Source organism: Prionailurus viverrinus, chromosome E1 (assembly GCF_022837055.1).
Source record: "Prionailurus viverrinus isolate Anna chromosome E1, UM_Priviv_1.0, whole genome shotgun sequence".
NCBI classification, from domain to species: Eukaryota; Metazoa; Chordata; class Mammalia; order Carnivora; family Felidae; genus Prionailurus; species Prionailurus viverrinus.
In genome coordinates this window covers 35,930,947-35,951,141 of record NC_062574.1, presented here as the reverse complement: position 1 = coordinate 35,951,141, position 20,195 = coordinate 35,930,947, and the positions used below count along the sequence as shown (strand labels likewise).

At 48.2% G+C, this 20,195-nt stretch overlaps 1 protein-coding gene across 4 annotated transcripts in view; it reads right to left on the bottom strand.

Annotated features, from left to right (window-relative positions):
• MAPT (microtubule associated protein tau) overlaps positions 1-10,397 on the bottom strand; it is a 97,218-nt gene extending 86,821 nt beyond the window's left edge. For all 4 annotated transcript variants that reach the window (XM_047833353.1, XM_047833349.1, XM_047833350.1 and 1 more), the window contains exon 1: positions 10,275-10,397. The gene's annotated coding sequence lies outside the window, so the exon portion shown is untranslated. The remainder of the gene's footprint in view (positions 1-10,274) is intronic.
• Between the last annotated feature and the right edge of the window lie 9,798 nt (positions 10,398-20,195).

Genomic DNA, 20,195 nt, shown 5'->3' with positions numbered 1-20,195 from the left:
TTCAAGCGGATTTACGGATGTTCTTCGAAATCCTTCATTTCTAAACTGGGCTTGTGGTGACAGCACCAGCTGAAACTCAGCTGCTGCACGTGGGTTGGGGCCAGTGTGGAATTTCCCTGTTCTTAAGGAAAAGACAAGACGAAAGTGGATGGCAGAAGGGCTGGTGACTTCCAAACTGCTATTCTTGGCAACGGGCAACTTTGAAAGGGACAGGTTCACATGAATCTACACCACAATTATTACCGAACCCCAATACAGCAAATTATATACAACTATCTTACTTGTATATACATCCTTTGCTTGGCTTATTAACATACTTTGACTTAAAATTTTTTTTTAATGTTTATTTATTTTTGAGAGAGAGAGAGCAAGCGCACATGAGTGAGGGAGGGGCAGAGAGAGCGTGAGACACAGAATCTGAAGCAGGCTCCAGGCTCTGAGTTGTCAGCACAGAGCCCGATGCGGGGTAAGAACCCATGAACAGAGAGATCATAAGCTGAGCTGAAGTCAAACACTTAACTGACTGAGCCACCCAGGTGCCCCAATATACCTTGACTTAAATTCGGATGCGTTACTAATACTAAAGTTGAAAGCTGTTCAGGTGTTCGGCAAACCCAATATATAAAGTCTAGACGTACAACAAATAAGGGAGTGAATATTCACAGTTAAATATACAATTATAATATGTATATGTCTATATACTTTAAACCAAAGAGATTTTTTTACATTGTCAACTTCTCTTGGACATGAAAACACTTGGTTTTAGATTATTAATTATCCAATAAGCCTCTTTTTTGAGGGGTAGGCTGTGAGAGGGAGCGTGAGTTAAGATAATGGTTTGGAAAAAAAGCATCTCTGAAATGACCTTCAAATATATGGCTGCACTGGACTCGGTCCAGGACAATTCGGCTGACACACAATTTCGAACACTGGTCCTAACTCAGGTCCTTTGCCGTGGACGAGGGAAACAGTTCCACGTTTCTTTTTTTTTTTTTTTTTTTTTTTTTTATTTTTTTTTCAACGTTTATTTATTTCTGGGACAGAGAGAGACAGAGCATGAACGGGGGAGGGGCAGAGAGAGAGGGAGACACAGAATCGGAAACAGGCTCCAGGCTCTGAGCCATCAGCCCAGAGCCCGACGCGGGGCTCGAACTCCCGGACCGCGAGATCGTGACCTGGCTGAAGTCGGACGCTCAACCGACTGCGCCACCCAGGCGCCCCCAGTTCCACGTTTCAATGAATTAGTCTTTCCCAGCACTTCCTTCTTGGCATTATGTGTCGGCTAGAGATCACATGACAGCAATTATGGACCCAGGGGTCTTCTAATCCCCTTGGTGTCCTGGGGAGGAGGGCATACAGATGAAAGTGGCCAGATGATCCTGGCCTTTCTGTGCTACAACTGCAGACTAATCCTAAAACAACATCATCCAGCCTTCCTCGAAATATAGAAAACCAGGCCACAGGTGGGTAGGAAAACCAGAAGCTGGGACCAGAGACCATCGTGTCCCTCTTCTATTGGATGCCTGATTGAGCAGGACAGCGGACAAGAGCCAAGGAAGGACCATGAATGGAACACTATTTTCACCAGCTTCAGATTTAATTCTAACGTGCTGATTTACAGTGGTTTTTAATTGTTGGACCTTGATCTAAAATTCCTTCACTATGGAGAATTAATATAGTAAGAGGGATTTACGTTTATTTTGAGTCTGATGGGGAGAGTTTTGCAACACTCCCTTAAACCAGGATTCTATGTGAATGGACTCAAAGTGCTGAGCTAGTCCCGGTGGGCAGGGAAAAGATGGGGGGAGAGGGTGGGGGACTGCCCACCATTCACTTAATACCAAAGTCTCCACAGTAGGTCCTGTCCTAGCTGTCACCATGCAAGAAGCAGGAAGGAAGGACTGTAAATATTCACGGCTGGGTCCACAGGGCCTGATGTCCACAGCCAAGGCCTCCTCCCACCACAGCCAATCTTTCACACTTGTTACACTAACTCCGTCATTTAAATAAGATGCAAGCTAATGAGATTCAAGTGCAAAATGAAAGACAAACTCTTAAAACCATTAACTTGTTTTAGGAAAATCCAGTTGAAGGCTTTGGAAAAATTTCATAAAGATGAGTAATTCTGGGGGCACCTGGGTGGCTCAGTTGGTTAAGAGTCCAACTTCGGCTCAGGTCATGATCTCGCAGTTCAGGAATTTGAGCCCCAAGTTTGAGCCTCGCATCCCGTGTGGGACTCTGTGCTGACAGCTCAGAGTCTGGAGTCTGCTTCCGATTCTGTGTCTCCCTCCTTCTCTGCCCCTCCACAGCTCACGGTGTCTCTCTCTCTCAAAAATAAATAAACATTAAAAAAAAAATTTTTTTAAAGAAATTAAAAAAAAGATGAGTAATTCTGGAGGCGCCTGTGTGGCTCAGTCTGTTAAGTGTCTGACTCTTGATTTTGGCTCAGGTCATGGTCCCACAGTTCATGAGTTCAAGCCCCGAATCTGGCTCCCTGCTGATACTGCAGAGCCTGCTTGGGATTCTCTCCTTCTGCCCCTCCCCCGCCCCTTGAGTGCAGTCTCTCTCTCTCTCTCTCTCTCTCTCTCTCTCTCTCTCTCTCAAAATAAATAAATAAAGATTAAAAAAAAAAGATGAGTAATTTTTTACTGTCAAACAAAATGTTACAGACTGTGAACAAAATAGTAAAATGCTAGAGAGATTCTGCATTCAGATTCCTCTGTAGTGTAAGCCCTTTTTCCAAGGAGCTAAAATCTGAAGTCCTAACCAACGTATTATGAGTGTGGCTTAGGTAAAAAAAAAGACAAGAAATTCCAACCAGCTGATCCAAACACCAAGAGCATCATTTTGTAATGGTTTTTCTGATGTAATGGCTTTGAAAAACTAACGTATTATGACCCTCAGTTTTCATTTCATAGATAAGAAGGCTTGTTAAACCAGATTTAGTAATTCAGATATGAACATGCTTATCAGAGGCTTGGGAGTTCCCTGGATTCAGAACATGTCCATTTTGTTTTGTTTAACATTTCCTGCCTGACCATGAAGCCTGCTTATACCAAGTTCAACGCATCTGTAAATCGTCTCCTCCACTGCCTTCCATTACCTTCCCAAGCCCATCCTCACTCGCTTTTTATTCAGTGAGTTACAAGTAAGAGCTCTGAACCCGTGCGTTAGCTAAGCCAGGTCACCGTTCCCGGGATGGTGGGAGGGCGTGGTCCGGCTCAGGCTGGCATGTTGATTACACAGTCTATTCCTGGCGTGGAGTGGATTTCAGGAAGGAAGAGGACAGAAGCACGGACAACAGATGACAAGTCATTCTGCTTGCCTGTGGCAAGAGTTCTGTCTGCACATTTAAACACGGGTGTGTGTGAAGTCGGGGAACCCACTTCCAGCCTGGCTCCAGGGGTAGCTGGGCAGGTGCCTACTTGTAGCTCGAGCCTTACTCAGTGTAACAATTTATCTGTTACAAGTGATTCCATCACTAGGGTCGGTAGATGCCTTTGAACATTCATCCAGTCACCAGCGTTGATCCGGAGGCTGCTGCCCTTGAGACCATTCACTGAGCAATTTACTAGGTGCCAAGCCCTGGGCTAAGCACTGCATCACCCCCCACCCCCTTTTAAACCTCACAGCAACCAGTGAGATAGGTACTGGCAAACCCCAGTTTGGGGACAACACCAAATCCTTGGGGGACAACATAGCTTGGGTCCCACAGTGAGTGGGGGAGCCGGGATTTGCACCCAAGAGGTCTGATCAGAGTCCACACCCTTAAACAACTGACCAAATGTGATACCTCTCTCTGCCGCCGGCCAGTGCCCTGAACTGAGGGCCTGTTGAGGAAGAAACGGTGTCTGCCTATAAGGTATTCACAAACCTTTCTTCAACAGCTGAGGCACAAAATACATTTTGGGGGAATTCTTTCAATAGCGTCCCTGATTGAAGCAAGTACAGAACCTGCTAAAATGTCAACAAAGCAAAAACAAATTCAGATAATCCACCTGGAAGTCATTCATATTCGTATTTTGTGGAAGCCGATTCTAGCCCACATAGGTGCACACCTGCAGAATGCTTCCGAATCAGAGAACTCAAAAAGCTCAAAACCCATCCGAGCTGGCCTCACACTGCTTCCCCACACTCAGGCAGAAGCCATCTGTGCAGAAAAGGAACCTGGAGGTGGTAGGAACATGGCGCCTGGAGAAGGAAACGCATTCTTGGACAGTAACCCTTTTGGCAAGGTAATTGGGGTGAGACCGATGGGTATGGTATATGTCTGACTGCCCACACAGGGTACAGGGGAGGCTGTGGGATTACAGTGGCCTCCAAACTTCTCCCAGGGTGGAGGGGCAGTGAATCCTGGGGATGAAGGATTCTAGGCAGTCCCTCTATGTCACAGTATAAAGGAATACTTCCTGCAGAGCTTGGGCCCCAGGAAGCAAGAAGCAGGAAGCACCTTTGCCAAGGGAGCCCTGATATTCTTGCATGAGGCCCTTTCCACGCCCACCCAACTCAACTCACAGCCACAGGCTCAGAGCTGGTCCCACTGGTTGGTGCCAAAGCTTCAATCTGTCACAGGGGCAGGACCTAAGATGAGAATCTGCCGTCCCTAAAACTTCAGTGATTTGACACTGACCATAGTGGAATCTATGTCATGAGCCCCCAGTCTTGATTTCTAGCCTCCTCTGAGTCAATCAGACCCAGCTGCTCTTTTGTGTGATAGAGCGGTCTTGAAAACCTGGGTTTGGGGGTTCCTGGGTTTAAGGTCCCTGGGATATTTTCTCTTTGTTTTATAAACAGAGGCACAGAGGCTGAGTGAAATCCCTTGCTCCATGTGTCAAGGCTAGATCAGAAATTGTGAGCTTTAGATTGTGTTCCAATTACAGACTCTCTCAAAAGCTCATTTTGTGAATCAGTGGCTCTGGAACTTGAATACTCTCACTGGGTCAATGTTACAGAGCACGCTTGGGTTTCCAGGCTAGCCCACGAAGGCCTGTTAAAGCCACATGTAGCTGAGAAGGGGAGGTGGCTAGTGTCAGACATCCCAGCTCTACCATTCCCTGGCTGTGTGACCTTTAGTGAGTTACTAAATCTCTCTGTACGTCAGTTTCTCCATATGTAACAGAGACAGTAACAGCACCTACTACCAAAGGGGGCTGCCGTGAGGACTAAATGAGATCATCTCTGGGGAGCACTTAGAACAGTGCCTCCTTAAAGGCACTTGAGGAACATAAGCTGCCACGTTAAGCGGACCAGATTAACAACGTTTCAAGTACTAGTGACATTTGGGGTCGGATACTTTTGATGTGGCAGACTGTCCTGTGGCTTGCAGGACCTTTGGCAACATTCCTGGCCTCTACCCACTAGATGCCACAACTCTTCCCGAGCTGTGAAAATAAAAAATGTCTCTGGAAATGTCAATGGCCCCAGGAGCTGAGACCCACTGTTTTACAGGAAATCATCAGAGAGTCCGGGCTGGAAGATCAGGTTTCTCTCTCTGCTGCAGCCCGGTTGGTGAGGCAGGAGTCTTCTCCCACCACTTGCTCAGGTGCCCCTCCATGCGAGTGTTCCTGCAAGGCACTGGCAGAAGCACCTAGGGTGGTGAGTTAGGGGTGACTAGTCAGGTGGATATTTCTGGGGGTGTAGAGGTGTCGGAGGGCAGTTTTTGAAGCGGGATCATGAAAAGGGCTGGGTGGGAGAACGGGGAGCGGCAGAGGCCGATGGGGTTTCCCACCTCCGTCCTTCTGACCTCGGGTACCGGGAGCGCCTACAGTCGCAGAGATGGCAGGGCAGCACTGTGTGGTTTCTCTCCCTCCCTCCCTCTTCAGCACTCTTCTGGACAACCAGGGTGACATGAGCCGGGAAGTGCTGTACCGAGAAGGGGGGTGGCTCGGAAGCAGGGGAGGGAGGGTGTGGAGGTGCACCAAAGGGCAGAAGCAGGTTGATGGGTGCCATTTGGACACTGAGCAAGGGACAAACTGGACTGGATTTGTTCCCAAACCTTCCTGATGCCATGACCTTGAGTAGGCACCCCCCTCCCATTCTACTTTCTCTTTGCCACCTTTTTGACCTGCATTTTCCCATTTTACCCATTGATTTGTTACATGGGTATGGACCAAATACCTATTGGATGTCCAGCACCGTATTAAGCCCCTGGGCATGTTTTTATTCGTTTTTGAGTGATTCTTTTTTTCAAGGTGGGAGTAAGGACAAAACTATCTAGTTGGAAAACTATTACACGTTTCACTAGGAAACTAACATCCCTTCACACACACAAGCTGTGAAGCCACTCAGACCATATACATAAATGCTGAAGGAAGGGGGCATAAGACACAATTTCTTAAAGCGGTCAACAAATGGGCTTCATGAACTGATGTTAAAAGGGCAGAAAGGAAATCCAACCTAAACAAAGGGCACCACAATCCTGTCATACCTCCAGGCTGGCACTGCCCTCAAAGGGCATGGGGGTCAAAGGTCATGTTCAGTAGAAGGAGCTCTTCTCCAAATGGAATAGATCTGACCCTTCTCAGTTTAACTGATTCTAAGTTTTCTTCTTGCAATTTATGGGAATAATCCATTTCTTTTGTTCCTGTCAAGGATGCTGAGCCTAATACCAGAAACCAGTTAAAAGCCACGCCCTTCCATCAAGGGCAGGTGCAGACGAGGTCTGTGTAGGGCAGGCACACACAGTCATGGACTGTCACTCGTCCAAAAAACAGCAAAGCCAACAAAACTCTCCTGCAAACTATCCAAAGGCAACCCCAAGAGTCAAGCCAGGTTACTGCAGTAAACACAACCCGTTACAGAAGCAACTACTGATCAAGGAATTGATCAGCTCCAGGAGTCACTCCAGACCAGGCACTGGCATGGGGGTGGGGTGGGGTGGTAATTTGTTTATTGTTTAGAGAGACAGTTTGGGGATGGAGGAATGGATAAGCAATTCTTCCCTAGCAAACCTAAGCAGCATCATAAAATGCAAAATAATACCTTAATTAATTATGGACATGTCATTTGAAGGGATGGGGATAAAAAAAAAAAAAAAGCCACCCGCCTAAGCACAGGCAGGGTGGCTTGGAGAGCCAGGCCGCTGTCGCAGGTTCCATCATCCATCCCAACTCAGCCCAGCTGGAGCCGGGGCCTGAAGGTTCCTGGGTGCCAGAGGCTAAGTGAGGTCTCCCAGGACGTAAAGGAGCTCCCGCCGGATGGGGATTGGGGACAGGAGTCGATGGCCCTCGGATCGGTGCATGGACATTTCCTGTCGCAGCGTGGGCACACATGCTGCATCCCTTGAGATCCCCGGGGTGGGGAAGCCGTTTAGTTCAAGCACGCTCAGAGCCGCGCTCAGAACTGGGATGGTGTTTCCCGATCTGCGCATGAACACCCAGCCCCTGGCCCCGGTATTTCCTCCGTTAGCAGCCCCCCAGGCCTTGCCTACCGACAGCCCCACCAAAGCGCCAACACATTTCAAAATGGAGCAAAATCACGGACGTCTGGACTGCGCTTTGTTCCTAAGCGTTGAGCTAAATGTGCTCGCTCCCCGCAAAGCTCCCTTTCCCCCAACCGACAGGAGGCGACCTCTCTGCCCGGGGTCCGCCCTGGGCAACCTTGGCCATGAACTACCAGTTCTCAGGGCGGCTACGAGACCCTCGCTCTGCAAACAACCAGAATTCCGAGCCCAGCTCTAAGTTAGCGGGGGTGGAGGAGGTGGAGGGGGGCGAGCGGAGAAGAGCCTGGAAGCGATCCTTGAGCCTCTACTGCAACCCGCCCGGGGCGGACCCAACTCTGCAGGGAGGCCGGGCACTACCCGGGCTCCGATCTCCGACGCCACAGCGGGAAGGTTCGGCCTGGCCCCAGGTGGACTCTCGACCCTGAGCCGGGCCATTTCCAGGACATTCAGATCAATCTGTGCAGCTCGTGTGGATGATTTGGTTTCAGAGATGCTCATCCCTCTCGGAACTGCGCCCCCGCCATCAGTTTTCAGCGATAGAATTAACCAGAAAACCGGGCGGACGAGGCTCTTCGCAGGAGGGCGAGGCTCGGACTCCTTTGCCGGAGGCCCGTGCTCCCCTTTCCCGCTCCCCACTCCCCCGCTTCGTTTCAACGGTCGCGGTGAACTCGGGCTTTTAAGTTAAAGTCTTGCACGTTTCCAAAATAATATTCGGCCACAATAATAAAAAATACATGAGGGACTCTGATTTGGGTGGCTGCGGCCGCCGGAGGCCAATGAGGAAGAGCCACCGGCTCAGTCAGGGGTGTGTGTGTGTGTGTGTGTGTGTGTGTGTGTGTGTGTGTCGGGGGGGGGGGTCTCCCTCCTGCGGCCTCCGGAAGATGGAGGGGCCGCGGCCTCGCCAGTCCCTAGGGTTCTCAATCTCTGCTGGGAAGGGGCGGGGCCACGCCCCAGGGTCCTTTCTCGGGACGCGTGTGGTTTCCATAGCAACCTCCCCTCCGTGCCCCCTGCCCCCAGTCATCTCTGGAAAAAATGGGTGTGGCCCGAAGCACCCGACGAACCCTTTTGCCCCCTCCTCACATTCTCCCGCGTGAGAAGCAACAGGGCATGAAGCGGAGAGGGTCTCCGACTGCGCGCTGTCCCCGCCACCTCCTGAGTGTCGCCGGTGCCCCTTGGTGGGCAGCCTGGTGGAGTGTTGCCCCCCCAGGCCTCTTGGGGTGTAGGGACCCCGCAGAGGGTCCCCCCGCGGCCACCCGCAGAGATCTCGGAGACCTCCAATCCCAGCCCCTCGGCTCGGTGGACGCTTCCTGGCGCGCGGCCCGGCTCCAGGAGGGGGCCGCGCGGGGTCACGCCCGTTCCAGGCATGCCCTCGGGGCTGTGACTCGAGTTCCTTGACCCCAGCAAGCCCGAGATCTAACAAAGGGCTCGAAAATGAGGAGCGGAAAATAGGGGGAGGGGCGGGAGCCTTGGTTAAACACCCTCATCGATAAGAGCCAAAAAGCTAGGGCTGGCAACGCAGATCACGTAAGCCCTACAAACAAAGCAGCTAGTCCCCGAGAAAGATTCCGGGTGAACGCCCCCAGAGCTCAAGCCCACAGCAAAACACCAAGATTCCAGCTCTGATTACCCCTCTCCCCCTTTAATTACAGTCCTCGCCCTGTCCTCCAAAGCCCAGCCACCCGGCTTGGCACGGAACCGTAAAGACGTGACACGCCGCAAAAAGATGGCACCTCGCGTTTGGAGGGGAAAAAAAAGCAGGGGTGGGAGTGGGAGGAGGCACAGCCTACTCCTCCCCCCCTCCTTGCCCACCCGGGTCCACACCCACTGCCGCAGTGAGGGGCGAGCCCTGCGCGCCAGCCCCGCGCCTCCGACAGGGAGCGCACACGCTGGACGCCAGGCGCAGAGCGCAGAGAAAGGGGCCCGCCCCGAAATGCACCTGCAGCCCCCGCGCGCGTCTGTGCGGGGCTGCGGCTGCTAGCGCGAGCGAGCGGGGATCCGCCGATGCCGAGTCTTTCCACATTGCAAGGCCAGGTGACTCCAGCCTTTCGCCTTTCCGAGCCTCCACATCGGGATCCGCGCACTACCTTCTCTCGGGCACGGCGCTGCTCGCGTCTTGGTGCCAGGCGCGCGCAGGGGGAAGGGCGACTAAAGTGACAGCGCCTGGACCCCTCCCCATCTCCCCGATTCCACTCCCAGCCCCCAAATGTCCCCTGCGGGTTTTTGAAGGAGGAAAACGGGGAGGGGGTGGGCCACCGCCTTAAATCAGGGGCAGCGAAAGCCCCAATGGAATTGCTGCCGGGGAGGTGTAGGGAGGGGCAGGCAGGGAGTCATCTTTTCTAGAACCGGATCCATACCTTCCTGAAGGGCTTATAGCAAACCGAAGCAGAGAAATTGGATTACAGGTTCGGTTTCGGGGGTCGTCATTGGACACCCCCAACACACACACATAGACACACGCCCATTGCGGCAAAAGGTGACGATCCAGAGTGCACTGCAGCCCCCTCCCCCAGGTCACCATCATCCGCGCCCCACCCTTCGCGCTCAACCTCTGCCGGCTGTCGCATGGACACATACACACATACACACACATACACACACACACACACACACACACACACACACACACGCGTAGGTGCATCCCTTGCATGGGTCCTCTTTCCAAGACGCCCCGGTCCCAGTTCCAGGGCGCACAGGGCGCAAGGAGGGGCCCCCGCTGTTGCCTCGGACCTATGCTTACCTCATGAAACCCATCTCTGCGCAGGGGGCGAGGAGCTGGCAGCATGGGGGTGCAAGGGGGCGGACGGGGAGGCAGATTTAGGAGCTACGTGCTTACCTGATAGTCGACAGAGGGCGAGGACAGTAGAGGAAAGAGAGGAGAAAGTGGCTGTGGTGGCGGCGGCAGAAGGTGGGCGGCAGCGGCGGCGGCGCTGCTGCTGCTGGTGCCGGAGCTGGTGGGTGGCGGAGGTTGCGAGCGCGCGCACCAGGGAGAGGGCGCGCTCCCGAGGCCGACGGGCGGCGCAGGCGCGAGCAGCGGGAGCGCGAGCCTCCCCCAGGGAGGGGTGGGCATCGAGCGCTCCGTGGGCGTTCTCTCCTCCGGCCACCAGTGGGCGCGCGCGAGCGCCCCACCACTCGGCCCTCCCCCGCCGCCTGGCTCACTCCTCTTGACGCCTCCCTTCCCTTGTCTCCCTTCCCCCCCGCACCTTGGGCCGCGGCGCTGGCCGCCAAGCGCACGCGCGTTCTGTGGCGCACGCGCACCTTGGGTCTCCTCCCGCGGCTGGAGCCTTTGTCTTGTCTGAGGGGTCTCCGCCCTTGGGAGAGTCACTCGGTTGCCCCCTGGGTTCGCCAAGGGGCTGGTGCTCCATCCCCAGATCCGCTGCCCCTTATCCTTCCTGTCCCGGGGGGTGATGTCCTATTTCAGAAATGTCCTGGGCGTGTTTCCACGTAGCTCCCCAGTCCGTCCAGCCTGGACCTCAAGGCCTCCCCCTGGGCTCGCCCTGCTTTTCTCTGGCCGGGCATCCCGACCCCCCGAGTTTCCCTGAAATGGTCTCCCTCGTTGGAGATTTGTTTCCCTGAGTCCGCTTCCTTTCTATCTGCCTTCTTTCCGCCTTTTTTGTTACTGACCAACGTGAATTCCTAGTAAATCCATTTTAAACAGGCTAATTCAGCCTGGAGCCTGCTTCGGATTCTGTGTGTCTGTCTCTCTGCCCCTCCCCCGCTCATGCTCTGTCTCTGTGCCTCTCAAAAATAAATTATAAAACATTTAAAAAATTTTAAACAGGCTAATGTAGTTGTAATACAGTAGTGTAGGGTTTTTTTTTTTAATAAGGAGTACTCAAGTCTATTATTTACATAACCTGGATCCTAGAATAAAATTTTAAATTAGACGAAGTTTCCAATGGCGCTTACCACGTTACAAAGCATTTTCACATACACAGTTATTTTTATCTTGTTTGTTGGAACACCATAGAGCTTAGGCTCTGAATTTCCCAAATGCCTGCTGGAGACTCTCACCTGGATAGCACACCTCAAATTGAAACTGACCAGTGGCTTTTATTCATCCGGTCCCCCAGTCCCCCGACTTTGTTTGGCCTTATTTGGTCTATCCAACATTTAATTTAACGCCCCCCCTTCCCCGGCAGAGGGGGGCTTTATATGTTCAGGGCTTGGGTGGCAACCATCTCGTACTAGGGGTATGGGAACTTGTCTTGAAGCTTTAATTCACATAGCACTTATATTTTCTTCTTAAAAGCCCAATAGTGTATATTACACGTTAATACAAAAAGTAGGCTGTTAAAAATGCCTTATTCACACAAGATTAATATGTTGTTATTAGGAGCACTGGTAGATGATGGGGGGGGGGGGGGCTAATTTCTTAAACCACTGGTTCTGAGTCTCCAGAACTGACCTTTTTGTTGTTGCAACTGCTACCATCCTAGTTAAACGCTGCTACTTTGTTTCTGGAAATGTAGTCACCTTAGTAGTCACCTTACTGGTCTCCCTGTTCTGTTTCTCCCTGTATAGCCCACCCTGCACCCCCTAATCAGATCAGTCTTTAGAAGCAATCATTTCAATCATGGTGCTCTCTTGCTCAAAAATATCTAAAGTTTTCTAACTGCCCCCTAAATGAAATTAAACTCCTTAGCCTTCAATTCCCATTATTCAAGGAGCCCACGTCTCTCCAGTTTTCTTTACTCTGTGGCAAACAGATCTTGTTTGGCATTTCCCCACCTCTACTCTGGGGTTTTCCTTTGCCTAACAAAGTCCTTGCTCTTTCTCCCCTCCCCTTTCTCCCCACGCCGCCCCCAATGTCCTACGTAACCTTCAAACCTTAGCTCAAATTTTACCAAAGCCTCCCTTAGTCACCCTAACTGTAAGGGATATTTCCAACCCCTAGAAGGAGCTTAGAAGAGTTACTCATCTTTCCCAAAGTGAAGAGGGGAGTGGAATTAATAGCTCTCTTGTAGCACTGAAGTTGTGTTATTGTCGCCAATTGTTTTCTTTCCCTTTTTCCTGTATGGGGTTTATTATATGTCCTTGCCTGTTACTGTGTGATCTGCACTGCCTCTGCCTTCTACTTCCCCATTGATGTTTGACTCGGCCATTTGATGGTTTTTGGCTACTAGAATTAATGGACATTATGTAAATTTGTCCCAGAAGAAGCTTTAAGAGGCATTGCAACTTTCTACTACTTTTGCTCTTTCTTTCACCACCAGAATGGCATGTCCTGTAGAGCTGCACCTTCAGCCTAGGTCCCAGAATGGAAAAAAACACACAAGGAAGTACATATAACATGAGTAAGAAATGCACATTTATCGTGTGAATCACTGAGATTTTGAGAGCTGTCATCACAGCAAAGCTGATGATACAGAAATTCAATGAGAATCTATATATATAGGGGCGCCTGGGTGGCTCTGTCAGTTAAGCGACTGACTTCGGCTCAGGTCATGATCTCACAGTTTGTGAGTTCGAGGCCCGCATTGGGCTCCATACTGACAGCTCAGACTGTGGACCCTACTTCGAATTCTGTGTCTCCCTCTCCCTCTGCCCCTCCCCTGCTCATGTTCTGTCTCTCTCTTTCAAAAATAAAAAAATAAACATTAAAAAAATTTTTTAATGAGAATATATACTCATATATACATTTCTTTATAAAAATCTATATAATTTATATATATATATATATATATATATATATATTCTTACACAGTGTGTTTGTGTGTGTGTGTGCATATGGGTAAAGTTCCACATCCAGAGCCAACAAATAGTGGCCATTTTATCATCATGTTCGTTATCAATGCTTTTGCTACACATGATTTTATTTCTGTACGTAAAATAAAATGTAACAGTCAAATTAACAGTCATCCTCACTCAAATTTCCTGTTTCCTTTAAGATTTAGGTGGTTGTGAACTGACAGGGGCCTGATGACACTGTGGTGCCAAGATACTGAATGATCACATTTGTCTACGTTGAACTGAAGTAATGAGTGCTCAAAACAACCCTAAACAGATCTGTCATTCTGTCATTTAACTGTATATGATGTGGAGTTGGTATTCTTTCCGGATAATTTAATCACCATAGGTAGCTAATGGCTGACTAATTCAGGCCAAGAAATACATCCCGTCCCTTTCTCCCTGCCCTTCCCTCTTGCTGAAATAGAAATCTCATGGCCACAGGGGACCTGGGTGGCTCAGTCCATCGAGCGTCTGACTCTTGATTTTAGCTTGGGTGCTGAGCTCATGGTTTGTGGGGTTGAGCCCCACATTGGGCTCCCCGCTGACAGTGCAGAGCCTGCTTGGGATTGTCTCTGCCCCTCCCTTGCTCATGCACTCTGTCTCTCTCTCTCTTTCTCTCTCTCTCTCTCTCTCTCTCTCTCTCAGAAATAAATAAATAAATAAATAAATAAACCTAACAACGACAAAAAAGAAATCTCATGGCCACATTCAGCATTCTATGCCCACCCTACAGAACCATAGAAGGTGGAATGACATAGGGATTAGGTTTCAGAAGAGTTAGGTCCTAATCTTAGCCATCGTGTATGATTTAGGTAAATTCATTAACTTCTCTGGACTTCAGTTTCTTTGTGTAGTAGTGTCCCATGTGGAACTGGAACTAAGCTCCAGATACGCATAGAATTTGGGCAGTCTGCTACGAATCTATTCATATACTATTTCAGTCAAGGTAGGCTAAACTGTTGTGATAAACAGACCCCAGAATGTAATGGCTCAAACAGCACTCCCTTCGCAGCCTAGGGGGCAGTGTTCCAGGTCGGTGGGTGGCCTTCTCCACATGAGGCCCAGGAACCCAGACTCCCTGCATCTTGAGTCTCTGCCATTCCTTAGAGTCTTGTTGTGTGGCTTGTTTGAGGCTGGGTCATCGTGTGCTGGGTCCAGTTGGCAGAAGGAGGAGGAGCAAATGGAGGAAGCACACTGGCTGTCTTAGAGGCTGGACATAGCGTCTAATCACATTTGTAATTTAGCGTCTAATCACAGGGTTGTAATTTAATCACATGGCCACCCCTAGCTGCAAGGCACACCAATAAATGTAGAAGAGTTGTGTACCCAAGAATAAGAGAAAGGATTAGGGTGGAAGTTTCTGCCATGCACATCTTGACTTATATTCGGGATGAAAAAGACCCTTGGGAAAAGAACCTGAACTTGGTCTATCATAAGATTCTCACACATGTGACTATGTCAGCGGACCTTGTGGTAGGTAGTAGATAACTAGAGAAAGATGACAGCCAAATTTCAAATTAAGTTCCAAAGAGAGAAGGCATCATTGGATATCTTTCTATCGGGGCACCTGGGTGGCTCAGTCGGTTAAGCATCTGACTTTGGCTCAGGTCGTGATCTCACCGTTCGAGGGTTCAAGCCCTGCGTCAGGCTCTGTGCTGACAGCTCAGAGCCTGGAGCCTGCTTCCGATTCTATGTTTCCCTGTCTCTCTGCCCCTACCCTACTTGTGCTCTGTATCTCTCTCTCTCTCTCTCTCTCTCTCTCTCTCTCTCTCTCAAAAATAAATAATTAAAAAATATATATCTATTAATGACAAAGTCGCAGGTACTGTTAATACTACATTCAGTACTGATATATTAAAATTCCAGTAAAGGTTGTAAAAATAAAGACGAGCTTTTCCCCTTTCAAGCTAACAACCCCTATCTTCTTTTTCTATGTAGAGAGGGGCTTAATAAGTCCATTTAATTGAATTAAATAAAGTCTACAATGAGATGAAATGATCATTTCCTTTATGACTGGGTCAGTCTGAGATTTAGCTCTAACAAAAAAATGCAGCACAACAGTGGTTTAAAATTTTATTTCTCTCTTACATGGAAGTCCACAAAGAGGAGTCAAAGGCTGATTTAGAAGTTCCAAGACCTTGGGTCCCTGGGTGGCTCAGCCAGTTAAGCGTCCAGCTCTTGATGACTCTTGATTTAGTCTCAGGTCATGGTCTCACTGTTGGTGAGATTGAGCCCCTCGCTGGGCTCTGTGCTGACCGTGCGGATCCTGCTTAGGATTCTCTCTCTCCCTCTCTTTCTGCCCTTCCCACTCGTGCTCACACTCTCTCTCAAAATAAATAAATACATAAACTTAAAAAAAAAAAAAGAAATTCTAAAACCTTCCTGGAGCCCATGTCCATCGGTTTGGTTTCTCTATCATCCTTAGCACACTCCTTTTGGGCAGCAAAATTCCTGTCCCCTCAAAGGTCCTTTTAGGGGGACTAAGAATCAACTTGACATGAGACAGATTAACAGCAGAATATCAATTTATATGCATGTGGGGAATCCAGGTAGACATGGAAGTTCCCAAGACAGGTCAGGTAAAATGAGGTATGTATGTCATTCTGAACTAAACAGAAAGGGGTAGGGGGTCTGGGGTTTCAGAGGAAAGAAAAGCATTTCACAGGACAATAAGAGCAGATATTTGGTAATTAGATGTTTGCCCTGCCATTACAGATGGGTCACTCAGATACAATTTATCTCTGCTAATAACCCCTATTCTGGGAAAGACCCCCAATTTAGATTCTTCTATTTAGGTAAGGGAGGATAAAAAGTTTCTCTTGAGCCTACAGGGTCTCAAGTGCCTTCAGCTCAAAATAATCCATATGCCAAAGTGGCACATTTGGGGATGGAGTGGGAGGGGGAGCTGTCCTGAAACCCTTCACTCCCCCAGAGTCCAAAATGGCTGCTTAAACTCCAAACATCACATCCCCAGAAAGGAGGAAGAAATAAAGATGAGAACATCTCTATCCTTTGAGGATATTTTCTGCAAGTCACATATGACATTCTCGTTAACATCCTGCAGGCCGGGATTTTCACATGGCCTCGCAAAGCTGCCGGTGAGCCTGGGAAATGTAGTCTTTATTAGAGAGGGCCTTGTGAGCCGATTAATATCAGCTCCAGGGGGAGGAGGGGGTATCAATTAATAACCACAATAATGCAAGGAGGCCATCTCACTTGGTAATTCCTCTGAATGAGCAACCCATTCTTTCTTTTTGAAATAGTGTCCTGAAAACATTTTTATTTTTATTTTTTAAATGTTTTTTAATGTTTTTACTTATTAAAAATATTTTTTTAATGTTCATTTTATTTTTGAGAGAGAGTGAGAGACAGAGTGCCAGCGGAGGAGGGGCAGAGAGAGGGAGACACAGAATCTGAAGCAGGTTCCAGGTTCCAAGCTGTCAGCACAGAGCCGGAAGCAGGGCTCAAACTCACAAACAACGAGATCATGACCTGAGCCAAAGTCAGACACTTAATCGCTTAGCTGACTGAGCCACTCAGGCACCCTGTGTTTTTATTTATTTTTGAGAGGGAGAGGGAGAGAGAGAGAGAACATGCGTGGGGGAGGGACTGAGAGAGGGGGACAGAAGATATGAAGCAGGCTCTGTGCTGACAGCACAAACTCATGAACCCTGAGGTCATGACCTGAGCCGATGCTTAACCGACTGAGCCACCCAGGAACCCCCCGAAAACATTTTCATAACAAGACATTTGCTTTTGAGACATGTGACAGCTTTCAAGACCAACGTGTTTTTATTTTCGATATAAAGCCAAAGGCCCAGATTCATGGGCTATATACCCAGCCTCAAATGTATTTGTCCTGCCTAATTGTCTGCTAGGCGAGGTGTTTTGTTGAGACACCTACAGTCCTCTCTCAAAGCCAACATAGGGAGCTATCAATATACTACAGCTAAATTAGAAAGTGGATATTGACAGACAAATACATCACAGTACAGAAGGCACCATCACCAGATTTGCCTAAATGTCGGTTCCCCCAGTTGCAGTTAGAATGCAGGTTGATTTACATGTAAATTTATAAACACCTTAGTTATGTAAAGTGAGGCAGATCCATGTTTTAATTGCTCTGGACGTACCTCTCACCACTTACTGTTTAGGCTCAAGTTTTCCTATCTGTCTTTATATTTCCCAAATGCCTCTAATCACCTCTCCTTCCCTCCATTTCCCTGCTGAGGCCATGGCTCCTTGCTATGCTCCCCGGGGTTCCGGCAGGAAGCAGGATGAACTTCAGACGAAGGTGTAGGTTACACATGACTCAGCAGTGCAGCTCTATTGTCAAAAAAGCAAAGATGATTCTGGGGCTAGAAATAGGGACAAGGCATAACGGATCCGTGAGCTCATCCTCTCCTTATATTTGGCTTTGCTCAGACACTCTGGATAACCCAGCCCTAGGGGAGTGTCAGGTAATTTGGGGAATGCTCAGAGAGGACGCCAAACACAAAACTTGAAAAAGCTGAGCAGAAATTCCTTTCACTTAAACCATGCCATCATTTGGAAAGTTCCCACTCTATGGAGGATATAGTTAGGATTTTAAGATCTGAATCAAATCTCATTCTCTCTCTGTCTTTCTCCATCTATCATCTGTGGAGAAAGGGAGAGGGAGAGAGACACAGTTTGACATTTGTACCTTAGGTTTTACAAGCTGTTCTTTATTCAGAGAAAATATCATCATCATTTCTTTTCCCAAGTAATACTAAGTTGTAAGTGCTACTAGTGATTATTATTAGTGTTCTGATTTTTTTTTTAATTGGAGAATCTGCTTGCCTTTTTTTTTTTTTAATTGGAGATGCATCCATTCATGCTTTCAACATCTAAGACACCTATGACCAAGACCTCAAGCCGCTCACAGCGTGGCAATTTGCAAGTGTCTTATTAACTTTGATCTTACACATTCAGGGTTAGCCAATTTGAAAAGGCTACATACTGATTCCAACTATATGACATTCTGGAAAAGGCCAAACAATGGAGACAATAAAAGGTCAGTGGTTGTGTGGGTGGGTGGGTGGGTGGGTGGCAGGGTGGGGGGACGGGGAAGAGTAGAGCACAGAGGATTTTTAAAACAGTGAACTATTCTCTATGATCCTATGATGGTAGGTACGTATCATTGTGTGGTTGTCAAAGCTCACAGAATGGACAACATGGAGAGTGAATCCTAATGTAGACTGTGGACTTGGGTGATAATGATGTGTCAGCTAGGTTCGTGGGCTGATGCCGTATGTTGATAGTGAGCAAGGCCATGTGTTGGGGCAAATGGAGGGCAAATGGAAAGAAACTCTGTAATTTCTACTCAGTTTTGCTGTGAACCTAAACTTACTTGAAAAAATAAAATCTATTGTCTACAAAATTACATTTAAAAAATTGGGGAAATGCAGGGGCACCTGGCCTGGGTGGCTCAGTCTGTTGAATGTCCGACTCCTGATTTTGGCTCAGGTCATGATCCCAAGGTCATGGGATTGGGCCCCACGTCAGGCTCTGTGCTGAGTATGGAGCCTGCTTAAGATTGTCTCTCTCTGTCTCTGTCTCTCTCTCTCCCTCTGACCCTCTCTCCCACTTGCATGCACATGCTCATTCTCCCCCTAAAATAAAAAAAATTTTTTTAATTGGGGAAATGCAAAAAAATTGGCATTAAATATCAGCTAGGCAGTTAGTAGCACACATCCTTTAAAGATCAAATCCTAAATAATGACATATACTCTTTAATGATAAAGAAAAGTCCCTGATGACATCAGTGGGTCAGCTAGGAGATTAAACTGAGGGTACTGTTTCTACAGCATTTTTTTTTTCCTATACAAGAGACTACCTGTATTTTAAAATAGTAAGTAAAACCTATTAGTCCTGTGTCTAGCATTTCAAATAAATAATCTCCCTGGAAGGGTTCCTGGGAATGTATTTATCACTTCGTTCCAGAAAATTCTGAAGCACCAGGCTTCCCAGACTGTTCTTAAAACATTGCTGGGCAAAGCCTGTCGCATTCCTGACAGCAACGGGCCCAACGATGCTGTGATTTCCTGGTGCTCCTCCATATATGAATACAGACAACGTGGTTGCTGACAGCTGACATAATAGAGAAGCCCTCTGGGGGCTCTGAGACACTCTCCTTTGCTCCAGTCGGGAATGATTCTGCAGGTTAAGTAGTCTGGTTTCCCTGGCATCAGAGAATGTCACCCTCTGACAGGCTGCCCTTCTAGAATGACACACGATGGTCTGTTCTAAACACTGCTCTAGTGTAATGTAGCTTTACATGAGTTCCCAGATCTTTAGTCTTAAATTGATAGAGAGCCCTAAACTCGCTCATGCCTCTCTCCTGTATTACTGGAAAAATCAAAATGAAGAGAATCGAAATATTCTGTTGAGTAAGTGGTCATTGGCAGTTCCAAGAATTTAGAGGTCTGTATTTACGTTTTGGAAATACAGACAATCCGTCTTATTCATGATTCCAGATTTGTCAATTTGCCTACTCTCTGGAATGTATTTGTAACCCCCAAATCAATAGTCGCGGCATTTTGCAGTCATTCACGGACATGGGCAGAGTGGCAAAAAAATGGGATTGGCCCAACTGGGCACGTTCCCAGCTGAGGTCAAACAAGGCAATGCTCTGCCTTCTCCTTCCAGCTCGCACACTGTAAACAAGTGTCCTTTTCATAGTCTGGTGCCACACTTTTTGCATTTTTGTGTTTATTTGTTGGTGATTTCGCCATTTAAAATGGCCCTCAAACATAACGCTGAAGTGTGGTCTAGTGTTTGTAAGCACGAGAAGGCTGTGAGGTGCCTCACCAAGAAACTATGTATGTTAGGCAAGCATCATTCAGGTATGAGCTGTTGGCCATGAGCTCAACATTAATGAATCCATATGTATTAAATAAGGTGTTTTAAAGATTTTTTTTTCAACGTTTATTTATTTTTGGGACAGAGAGAGACAGAGCATGAACGGGGGAGGGGCAGAGAGAGAGGGAGACACAGAATCGGA